Source organism: Pinus tabuliformis, chromosome 2_1 (genome assembly GCF_031772625.1).
Source record: "Pinus tabuliformis cultivar Carrire ecotype Pingquan chromosome 2_1, CPIR1, whole genome shotgun sequence".
Taxonomy (NCBI): Eukaryota; Viridiplantae; Streptophyta; class Pinopsida; order Pinales; family Pinaceae; genus Pinus; species Pinus tabuliformis.
The window spans coordinates 922177883-922190453 of record NC_142299.1 but is presented as its reverse complement, the minus strand read 5'-3'; positions in this window follow the sequence as shown (position 1 = coordinate 922190453).

The following is a 12571-nucleotide window of genomic DNA, read 5'->3' as shown; positions in this document are numbered from 1 at the left end:
TGTGATACACCAAACACAACATTCAGGGTGATTAGCTGCTGTACGTTAAGTCCTTGGTTAGCCAAGGCATATATTGTAGTTCACGGTTGCTTGGTAAACCCTTTTTCCTAGTTACCCCTTTCTTTTGTTTATTTCTTTAATTTTAAAATCAATTAATTGACTGCATAACAACATCCTTCCTATGGAAATACTCCTTAGTAGATCTTAGGTTGAGACTAATGGAAATAATTATTGAGTCCATCAATAAAGGAAACCCCTCTAACATGAATCATGGTTCTTTTCCTTCTTTTGAAAATGTTGGCGCTCCTTATATGGGAACGATGTCCCTTCCCGGATTTACCATTGGTTTTCCAGTTTTGTTATTTTCGACCCCTATGGTTCCGAATGTCCAAACTTCTTCTCAACCGGGTTCTCCTCCACCTGAAAATATCAACCTCTAGTTGATCCTAAAGTTGAATCTTTATCTTCTTTTCCTGTTCGATCTTCTTCCTCTTCTTCCTCTTCGTCTGGTGAAATCTTGCAAGTTATTAACCAGGTGGATACAAATAAGAAGAAAAGGAAGATTAAGAAGAAGAAAAATAAGCAGGGGGACAACCAAGTAGCCATTGCTATGGATGAAAATAGTAGGGAGAAACATTCCAATCAACCCTGGAAAGTTAATTCCTTTGCATGCTTTGTAAGGGTGATCACCTTCTTAGAGATTTTACTGGTATTCCCAAGGTATTGGAAGTGTGGTCTATAGGCTCACATCGACCTTCGTCATCAATTTCTAGAGATCATGTAGGTGACAAACCCTCAACTAGTGATAGTAAGGTCCATGGGAAAAAGGGTAAAGTCAAATTTCCCTGTAATTTATGTGAAGGGAATCATCCTATTCACCTTTGTCCTTGTATGGATGAACCCTCAAAAGTGTTAGAAAACCTTAAATATTCTCAGCCCCGTCTTCCGACTGGTTATTGAAATATTTCCCCTGATCCTCCACTAATTGACCAAGTGATTGATCAAAATTCATCTCTAGTCAATCCCACTCTCTCTAAATGTGAATCCCATGAGTCTGTTCCTGACCAACCATTGGTTGAGAAAATGGTTGACTCAATTCCACCTTCAGTTGTTAGTGCCTTTCCTGTATAGAGTGAACTTCATACCTCTTAGTTTCTCCTTGTTTCTTCAGATTCCAATGAATTGGGGGGTAGTCCTCCCATTCCCATTGTACTGGAGGGCGATCCTCCCATTCCCATAATGCAAGGGGGTAGTTATCCCATTCCCATGGCATCCCATACAAGTAGTATGGCCACTTCCTTTGATTGGTTTCGACTAGCAGGATATCGTCTTCCTTCTTACGTGCCCTTTTAGATCATATTACCCATAATGCAAGGGGGTAGTTATCCCATTCCCATGGCATCCCATACAAGTAGTATGGCCACTTCCTTTGATTGGTTTCGACTGGCAGGATATCGTCTTCCTTCTTTTAGATCATATTACAAGATTATAATATACCTGTACCTGGCACAATCATGGATTAAGGTGCATATATTAGTATTCTATCCTCAACTACTTGGAAAGATTTAGGTTCTTCGTAACTTGTGCCGTTACCTAGAATCTATTGGCTTTTAATAGAGGAACCATTCAACCGTTAGGGATCCTTCCTAAGTTTCCTATTACTTTGGGAGGAAAGGTCATCTATATCGATGTGATGGTTGTCCAAGGCCCTTTGGATTTTTTTTACTCCTCAGCTGTGACTATGTTTATGTCATGGGAGCTCTTGTCTCTTGTCTCTTTCATGTCATATGTTTCCCACATGAAGGAAGAATTGTTTCCATTGATCAAATTTATTTTGTTGGTCCTAATTTTACTCCCAATCATGTTGGAAGATAATTATTCCATGTATAATTTAGAATTAGTTGCAGATTTGTAGGTGGATGTTGAGAGAATATCTCAACCTCTGTTGTAGCTCTAACCCAGAAATACTATAGATCTGATATGAAAATATAAGATAATGCAAATAAACCCAGAAATAATATGAAATGATTCTTTATTATCAAGACCCTTAAGGTAGGGCAACACCATACATTCACTCCTTAAGGAAGGAGAACACTCCACAAGCCATATGCCTGTTCATACAAGAATACTTCTCTTCATCTTCATATGGAGTCTCTAGCCTTTATATAGGCCTCATACATACAATACCATGTATCATTACCATGGTTTCCTCATACCATCAACTAATACCATGGGCCCATAACATTATTATTAACTACTTGTGGTCCCTTACATGACATGGGTTAACCACCTTATTTATTACTATGGCCCATCCCATTATTACATTATTACCTTGGGTACCTCCCTTGGTACCCCATATTATCCCCCCTAGGTATATAACATTCCACCCCCCTAAGCATGTTTCGTCCTCGAAACATGGGAAGAACACAAATAATAAGATCTACTCAAAAGAGTAGTCCACTGGTACCATGCACGTGCATCTAGCCATCCAAGAGAAAGGTGAACCCTCGATCTCGCTGGTGCCTCGCTCGCTTGAGATGGAAGTTGACCGTAGCAGCTCTTCTGTGTTGATGTGTAGTGGGTGGATCTTCTCTCCTCGCTATCCGTCATGTGACTACTTGGTTTCCATCTTGATTGTCTTGCGGGGTGATGTGGGTGATGATATGTTGAAGTTTTAACCCACGATGGATTTTGCTTGACTTCATCTTGCTGTGGTGCCTGTTGTGGTGTCTTCTTTTTCAATATGACTTCAACCACTAAGCCCTCCTTTGATGTATCATCACCTATAACCTTTTCTTCTGCAGCTTCTGTTTGTGTTTGAATGTCGATCATCAAAGGCTCATAATCTGATATGTCAGTCCCTTGAACATCATCTGCTTCCGCCTCCATGTGCTCTACCTGTTTATGGATGGAAATATCCTGTAATGTAATTTTCTTCTTTTTATACCATAGCTTCAGGAATTTCTTCTGCACATTAATATTGATAGTACCCACAGATTCCATCCAAGGATATCCCAAAACAACATCGATATTATCCATCTCTGAAGCATAAAAATCACCATGAAACACATACTTATCCATAGAAAGCTTCAAATCCTTATAGATTTGAACATCCTTATCATCAACCTGTGTATGTTCAATTTGTTTTGCTGGGACTTGCAATTTCTTTGTCAAGTTGATATTTATGAGATTTTTCTTGCAACTCGGATTTATATACACAATGATTTTCTCCTTCTGAATCAATCCATGAACCTGCAATAAAGATATACCAGTAGGAAATAACCCTTTACGTGGCTCTGATACCATGGGCCCATAACATTATTATTAACTACTTGTGGTCCCTTACATGACATGGGTTAACCACCTTATTTATTACTATGGCCCATCCCATTATTACATTATTACCTTGGGTACCTCCCTTGGTACCCCATATTATCCCCCCTAGGTATATAACAACCTCACTATTTATATTTGGAATTGGTTGGATCTCACAAGCACCATAAATATGTGTTTTATCTGTGTGATTTAAGAAATATTATAAAAATTATTCCTTTGTGTGTGTATACCTCTATTTTCAACATGGTATCAGAGCCTATATGGGCCTGACTCCCTCCATGGAGGGCCTTGGAAAATGAGAGATATCTGAGATTTAATACTCTATATATCAATTAGTAGAGGTGTGTGTGGATTTTTGATGTGCTAAAAATACTATTGTATGTTTTTTTGTTAGCTATGTGTTTTCCGTGCAATGTAAAATTTCGAATGGCTATGTTGTTCTAGTGTTGCGATTGTGGTTGCCATCATCAGTCTTATGCAGAAAATGCTTATAGCATCCGATTTCATGTTCCTTACAAAATGGTAAATCAACAACAATCACACTAGATCACCCACCGTGCATCGTTACAGTCGATGGACAAAACACCGACATCATTATAGTCGATAGAACTTGTAGAGTTGGCATTGTGATTTTTTCATTACCATATATTATATCAAATCCTTCTACTCTAGCATCGATTTCTTTTGGCCATGAGAAGCTGACCTCAAATGAGTGTGGCACCTCGGTATAATCTTGCAATAGAGAAAAAGTATGAGGGGCGATTCCTCTCTATGGTTTTGAAGGACCCATCTGCGTGTGGAGTCTCGTAGGGTTTTTGAAGCCCAAGCTACCTTTCTAACAAAGGCTTAGTAAAGGCACTGATGGATTTTAAGTGTGGCTATGTTTGCACTAGAGGCAATGAGAGTAGTCAGCCTTTGTACCATTATTTATCAGTGTGTCAATGTTCATAGTCCATGTTTTGTGTAAAAAATTGCAAAGTCTTCGTGCGGTGTACACGAAGGAGGATTTTTTTACTTAGGCAAGTTTTTAAATTGAATGAACTACAATTTTTTATAATGCATGCCTAAGATATCTTTTGGCTAGTGTGTGCATTGTTAGTGTCAGTGTCTTCACACTGCCATCAGTGATCAAAATTCACTCTTTTTCATTCATATTAGGAGTCCCATTCTCAATGAGTTGCATTCCATTAGGTCATGGATCAACTGATGGTAGGCACATTTCAGTTTTTCCCTCATGACACATATCTGCTGACCTCTTTTCATGTGTGATTCAGTCAATGGTTCAGGTCCAGGTTCATTTTCAGTTTATTTCATTAAATAGGTCTTAGGTCTTAGGGTTATAGTCTCATTAGGTATTAGGGTTTCACCATGTCAAATTTTCAGTAATCATTGACTAATAATGGTCAACAGACACATGAGGCTGATAATAATTATCAGGAAAGTTTTAATATCATAATTTGTAAACTTAATAAGTTTTTCGAGGTGAAAACAGAGAATTGGTATTTATTTGTAAATATCATGTAATTTTATTATTTCTCATATGTAATTAATGGTATCATGCTGCTCCTGGTCACCTGCTGATATTTCCAAATACATGCCACTACAAAAGCAAAAGATTATGAAGCATCAGTTCACCTAATTCAAACAAAAAGTCAAGCATCCAAAAAACAGAGTATTTGAAAAAGAAAAAAGACATTATAAAGTGGTTTTAAAAAATGAAAAATCAAAAGTGCCCAAAGTAATATAAAGGTTATTTCACACTCAAGTTATTTCATTGTTTGAATTGAGTTTCATGAGAAAAAACGCGATTTTAAGGTGTTATTGAGCAAAGGGAGGGAAATTGTTGTGTTTTTGGAGAAAATTGCCTGGCGCTACGCACCAAAACCCAGCGCTACGCATAGGAGTGGTGCTATGCACCTGGGTTTTCTCTGCTGTGTTATTTTGAACTGGTGCTACACACCAAAGCAGTGCTACGCACCTGGGAGAGTGCGCTACGCACCTGGCAGTTGGGCTACAAATAGTTGCAAATTTCATCAAATCGCCTCAAAACTCCCAAATTCCTCCATTGCAAGTAAGTAACATCACTATTCTTGCTAAAAATAATTGTTGCATCAGTTTTGGGTTGTGTTGTCTCTCAAAAACATCAAACCCTAATTGTCACTAAACTATCTCATATATTGTAAAAAATACACTCATTACTGCTGTCCTATATCATTTTTTACTGTTTCCCTAAATCCCATCCTCCCATACATAATTCCCTAAACTTTTCCCTAATTCCCAAACCCTATACACATACATCCCAAACCCTACACTATTCACTAACCCTACTCACACCCTACATCCCTTTCCCATTCTTGTTCACCGTCACCTATTTTCCTTCATACTCATCTCACCAATCCACCAATCCACCACTCTTCATTCACCACAAAGAGAAACAACTTTACAACAATGGAGATGGAAAGTGAGTATGAAATGGAAGAAGAAACCCATAGTGATAGTTCCAGGGAGAGAGACACACAGGGCAGAAGGCCTCATAAGGGAGGAAAACATATTAGAGAGGAGCCCACCAGTTTGAGGGAATTGCAAGCCTGCCCATTTTCCATTTCCTATTTCAGACATCAGTCATGTTTCAGTTTCTGTGAAATGGTGGAAAGGGTTAAATCCCATCATGAATTAGCAAGGTTCTTTGTGACACATTTGGATAACAATGAGGTACACCTTGCTGGAGTCACATTCACTTTGTCACCAACTATCATTTTAGAGGCTACATGTATTTCAAATGTGTGAGAAAAGTGGAACAAAGGTCAGTACATTGACAGGGAGTACTATGAGCCTTACATTAAGGCTAAATATCATAACAAACTCAGCAGAGTATTCCCCTTTAAATTCTTGGAGGTTAGGTTTGCTCCATTGATGAAGGTCATCATCAAGTACTTTACTTGTGAAGGTAGGTTCTCCCGACTGTATGCCTACCACATTAGAGTGCTGATGCATTTTACTAGGGTGAGAATGATGAATATCCCCTACTTCATATTCAGAAACATTGAGAAAATGGCACTCATTGTAAAGAATAAATCATACCCCCAGTAATTAACCAGCATTTATCACTTCTCTTTGATTAAAATCATTGTTTTACATTAACTGAACCTTCTTAATTTTCCATGGGAAACTTTCATTTCTCATCAAATTTTCAAAGGCCCTCAAGTCTTTTCATCAGTGCCTCATGAAGAAGGTGGACCTTCAGGGCATGATAAGGTCCAAGAGACTGAAACTGTTGGAGTGACAGTATTTGTAACATATGAGAGGGGCACTAGGAAACTTTTTGCAGCTGCCAGGCTAGTATTATCTCCACAAGGAGTGGAAGGGGTCTCACCTTCATCTTTAGGCCACAGGAAAATGCTATTTCCCCAAGGAGTGGAAGGGGTCTTGCCTTCATCTTTAGGCCACAGGAAAATGCTATCTCCACAAGGAGTGGAAGGGGATTTTCCTTCTTCTTTAGCTAAACAGGTACAGGTTGGGCAGCAACACAAGGGCAAAGGTAAAGGCAAGAAAAAGATGCATGAGAAGGATCCTAGTGATGGGAAAGAGAAATATTTTGACCTTGTTGATCATGAGGAGACACAAGGAGTTGATATCATTGACTTGGATGCTCAAGATCCAAGGACTGTCAAAGACATGATCATTAAGGAACACGAGGCTGAGATACAAGCTTTGTCTGACAACTTAGAGAGGGCTAAATGGGTCATCAAATATCTAGAGCAAGAGAACAAACAATTGACCGACAAGCAAGTTCTCATGGAGTTGCAAATAATCAAGGAGAATAGGCAAAAGGCTAAGAAGGCAAAGGTCAAGTTGACCTCCATTGAGCAAGAGATTGATAATGACTGGGAAACTTGGCTTGAAAGGGTCAACATACACCTTGAGGGGCTGCTTGAGAAGGCCAATAAAGACAAGAGGATGCTTCACCGCATGGCCTACCACTATATGACCTGGAACAAAATATGCAATATAAGGATGAGGAAACTTAAGGCAAGGTTAAGGAAGGCCTTGAGGGGCAAGAAGGAGCAAGACAAGCTAAAAATATTGGCTAAAGCCTCACTATCCCATCAAATCAACTAATGAGGGAGACTTGTGCCAAATCTGGGCAAGTTTTAGTGAGTTTTTGTCATTTTGAAATTTTGAAATTTTCCAAAACAGAAAATTGCATTAGGTGCGTAGCGACATCGACGCTATGCTTTTGACTGGAGGCTTGCATATTTGGATTCAACATGATGAGAGCATCAATACCTGAAAGTTTTAGAAATTTTGGAGTAAAAATTGGTCACCTAAAGGTCGAAAAACCATAAAAATGACCTCTCTGCCTCTTTTTGGACACACAGGACGCAGCCTTGAGAGATTCCACTTTCTAGGGGTCAAATGACCTCCAAATGAAAAAATTAAAGATGTTCTAGAAACTAGACAGGAAGAACTTTCCAATGATCTATCTTGGGCTCAATTTGGATAAGGGGAATGCCTCAAAAATCAGCTGAGAAGTGGTGTTATGCACCTAGCTAGTGGCACTACGCATAGAGCCAGTTTGCTCAAAAATCCAGTTTTCGCCTAGTTTTTCTACAAGTTGACTTTTTCTCTCATCATAGATAAATTGATGATTGTAAATGATGCTATGCTATGTAAATGTAATTGTAAAATGACCTTAGAGGGTAGATTCATTAGTTTGAGGTGGTTTGGGGGTCAATGAATCAGTTTCCATACTTATAGAGGCAAGCTGTTCCACTGCCTATATTCTTGTTCTTAGTTGGGAAATGGTTGAAACTGCCCCTCTTCTCATGGATTCGACCCCTAAAGGTCAGGATGAGTTGTTTGATGCCTATATTATGTATTTTCTTCCTCATTTGTAAAGGTTGGACTCTCTTGGATGCTTTGAGCTACATTGTACATCTTTACATCAGTTTGGCAAGGAAATAAACCAGGATTTGTAGCTATTTTTGTGGGATTCTTGTCGTAATGTGTTTTTTCATCGTTTCTCCTTCTGTCATTAGTTTTTCTCATGTGTTATGTGCGCCCAAATCTAATTCATTCTTCTAAACTAAATGAAATCAAGATAAATAGGTGGAATACATTGGTAAAAGTGCTCTGCCCTAGGAATACATTTAGTTTTGATGTTTTCAGCTATTTGAATATGACTCATGATGTTTGCATGCCCTCCTCAACTCCTCACCAGTATTATACCTACCATCTCACTCAGTTCCAAGTGCATAAACATCTACCTACCTCGCCCCACAGAACGCCCTGCATTCCTGACTTGATTTCCTAGACCCAAAGCTGCCTATTCTATTGATCCGACAATAAAAGCATCAAAATCAACCAAAAATCCCTAGAGCTACTATACCTAGCCTAAAATCCATATTTGATTTAGTCATCGCAACTGAGATTGACAAGGAGAGAGCCCTCTCTCGACCTGGTAGGGCTAGCTACCAGGTTAAGCTTGGTTTGTGGTTATCCTAGGATTGCCTCCCTTTAGCTTGAGGTCGATCTAGGCTCTAACATAGTGGTGACCATACCGGGGAAGAAAGGCAAATCACCCTAGTACAATTGAGAAGTTGTGAACCTTTGGATGATAATTTTAGAATTCAGTAGGCTGAAAAGTGGAAAGTTGTGAAGCACTATCAAAATCTTGAGAACTTTGAACACACTGGCTTATAGAAGATACACCAAGTCCAATCCCGATCCCTATCCTCCTCCCGTATTTGAAAATCCTAATCTCATTCTGAGGATACTCAGACAAGAAAGTGTATCAAGTCCTAGACCGGTTTTCAGATCTCATTCATGCCCGGTAGAGTGGTTGTTCCTTGAAGATCTTTCTTTTGATGAATACTTTGGTCTCTCCCTGTTTAGAACCACATCTGATAGTGAATTGCTGGATATAGTCACAGACCTAGAATTCACCAGAGAGCTTGATATCTAATGAGCCAACTTGGTAAGTAACTGAAATCTTCAAAACTCTCCTCAGTCATCCATCACCATTGATCAAATTTCTGAGCTCTCTGATTCGGCTTCAACATCTTTTGCTTCATCATCAATTCTCCATATTCCAGTGAATCATTTGACATCTCTATTTATGCCTTCACTCCCTCATCAGCCTATCATTACCCCTCAAATTCCCATTACTTCTGCTACATCAACAACTCTTGTTCTCATAAATCCTCCTCTTTCTCCAAGACCAATTTCAAATCTTCCTCGAGTCATGGCTACCAGATATGCACCTCTCATTTTGCCTCAGAATTTGGATGATATTCCCGCTGATTCCCAAAGTAAAATACCTCTATTCGATGCCACTCAAAGTATCACAATGCAACAACATGTTGATAGGATAAACGACTTCTTTGATCTTCATGAGGTAGATGTCGAAAATGTCTCCATGAGATTATTTGTGCAGAGTTTTGGAGGCGAGGTTCGAAAGTGGTTCAGAGAATTACCAGCGGGATCTATCAATACTTTGCTAGTTCTTCATAGATAATCCCTGGACCAATTGGAGGTAAAGGAAAATCCTCTCCAAATTCTATCCGAGTATGAAAATATTAAAAGGAATGTAGGTGAAGTTGTCCAAGATTACTGTGTAAGGTTCAATACAGTTTATAATGCTATTCCAGCTGACATTAAGCCACCAACGGGGTTAGCATTGATCAAATTTCCCGATGGCTTCGTTGTTGATATGGCGTATCAATTGAGAGAAAGAGATCCTACCACACTTGAGGATATGTGGAAGAACATAGTAAGTGTAGAGAAAAATTTGCTGGCCAAAAGAGCAAGGATGAAAACTGAAAAGAAGGTGACTATAATGGAAGAAGCATCTTCCTCAGATGTTAAGGAAAATCATATACTCTGGAAAATTGAGAAGATGTTCGATCGGTTAACAATTGTAGACAAGCTTGAAAGCACAATCAGAAATCAAAACTTCAGAGGACATCAACAGCCTCAGTTCAGGATTAAACAAAGGGAGTAGAAGGCACAAGATCAGTCATTGCAACAGCAAGTCAAAACTCCTTTGCAGCAAAACTATGTACATGGAATGGAGAGTGAAGATGATGATGATCCAGTGGTGGAGGCAAATCATTTCTTTACTGTTGATGGTTTGCCCATCTTTCTCACGGAAGATGAAGAATATTCAGAGGTCCCTGATGTTTAAAAGGATGAAGATTACATACTAGAAAATGAAGGGGTTTTAGAGGATGTGTCAGATGATTATCGACGAGGATATATGAATGCATTGACAGCACAATAGAAAAAACATTCATTGAGAAGCAGAGATGTACCAATCAGCCCAGTTCAAAAGAGAAAGGAATCGCAACCTAAGAATGACTTCTCAAACATTCAGAAGAAAGGGAAGGAGCCCGCTGACCCGAATTCTAGCAAAGGATCATTTGCAAATGAGAAGACCAATCAGCAAAGTGTAGCAAAGGAAAAGGTCGAAAATAAGGACCCCCAAGTCAAAGAGGTAGATAAAGTTTCAACTTTTAGTTTAGAAAATGAGATTGCTAAATTAAAAGTTTCAATTCCTTTGACTGAATTGATGAAGAACAGTAGTTATAAACACCAAGTGTCCAAAATTTTGAACATAGATCCTTTATTTGATATGGTCAATGTAGAAGATGATCGCCCTGAGCTCATCTTTGGCCCTACTTTAGAAGGTCAGGCTGAGGATAGTGAAGTTCCTCCGTTCTATATAAGCCTTAGATTGCACGAGTATGTCCTCCATAATGCCATGTTTGATTCCGGAGCTTCCCATAATCTGATGCCAAAAGCCATTATGGAGAAACTGGGCCTTGACATTACTCGAAAATATCATGACCTGTATTCTTTTGATTCGGGTAGAGTCCGTTGTATTGGTCTTATCAAAGACTTGGTGGTGTCTTTAGACCAAATTCTAGCAAAGAATGTTCTCATGGATGTGGTTGTTGCAGACATTCCGCCACGGTTTGGTATGCTTTTGTCCAGATCGTGGGGTGCAAAGCTTAAAGGGACTTTACAACTAGATTTCTCCTATGCTACTATTCCCGTGTTTGGCCAATTGAGAAAACTATATAGGGAAAAGAAAATGAAGTACATGATTACAAGCAAGGAGAAACCACTTAATCATCCAATTAATGTTGTACATACAGATTTAGAGTCATTTGTATTATATTCTGATAGTGGTTTGAATGATGTTGATAGTCAGTTAGTTGAAGTAGAAGATGTGCCAGAGATCTCAGAAAATTTTAGAGCAGTCCTTGATCAAGAAAGACAAAAAATTGCAAGTACCTCTGAGCAGTCCACATTCCGGCAACAGCAGAAAGGTAATGAAAAACAACAAATTGAAGAGATCAGTCAAAGTAAGAAAGAAAGTGAAACAAAATTTCAGCATTTAGAAGAAGAAGCAGGCCTATGGAGCATGGATTTTGACAGAGCCATGGGTAAGGATGGTGCTAGCATAGGGATTTGGATTCACAGCCCTGTTTTCCAGCCAAATAAAGTCCCTAGTAATGTTAGAATTTGTTCATATAAATTGGCCTTTGACTGTTCTAACAATGAAGCCGAATATGAAGCGCTGATTGCAAGGTTGAAAATTCTCAAAAAGCTGAATGCAAAAAGGATATCAGTCTATGGAGATTCAGAGCTGATAATCAAGCAAGTTAAGGGTGAATATCAAGCTAAACATCCATGGATGAGGGCCTACCAAAATGCAGTTTTAGATATCTTAAGGATGTTTCCAGATTATACCTTGACAGCCATACCTCGTGCTCAAAATGTTATTGCAGATTCTCTTGCCACTGCTGCAAGTAATTTGAAGATCCCGATGAATTCCAACAACAAGTTTGAAATCCATGTCAAGCACCGCCCAACTGTTCTAGACAATTTAAGGTATTGGCAGGTGTTTTGGGATGATAAGGAGATCAATAATTTTTTGCAGAATGAAGGGAACTACAAGGATGCTTCCATAGATTGTGATCATGATGACGATGAACCAGAAATTGAGGTGAATCAGATGGAAATATTGCAGCTGAAGGACAATGTTATTCCTAAAGGTCTCATACCTTTAGAAGAACTTTTTGATCAAGATGATGTGGCTAGGAAGCCGAGCTTGGTGCCTACAGACAAAGGTGTTGAGGATGTGAATCTTGGAACAACCGATAAGCCCAAGTTTGTGAAATTATCGAAGACATTGTCTCCTGAGGTAAAGTCTAAATATGTTAGATTG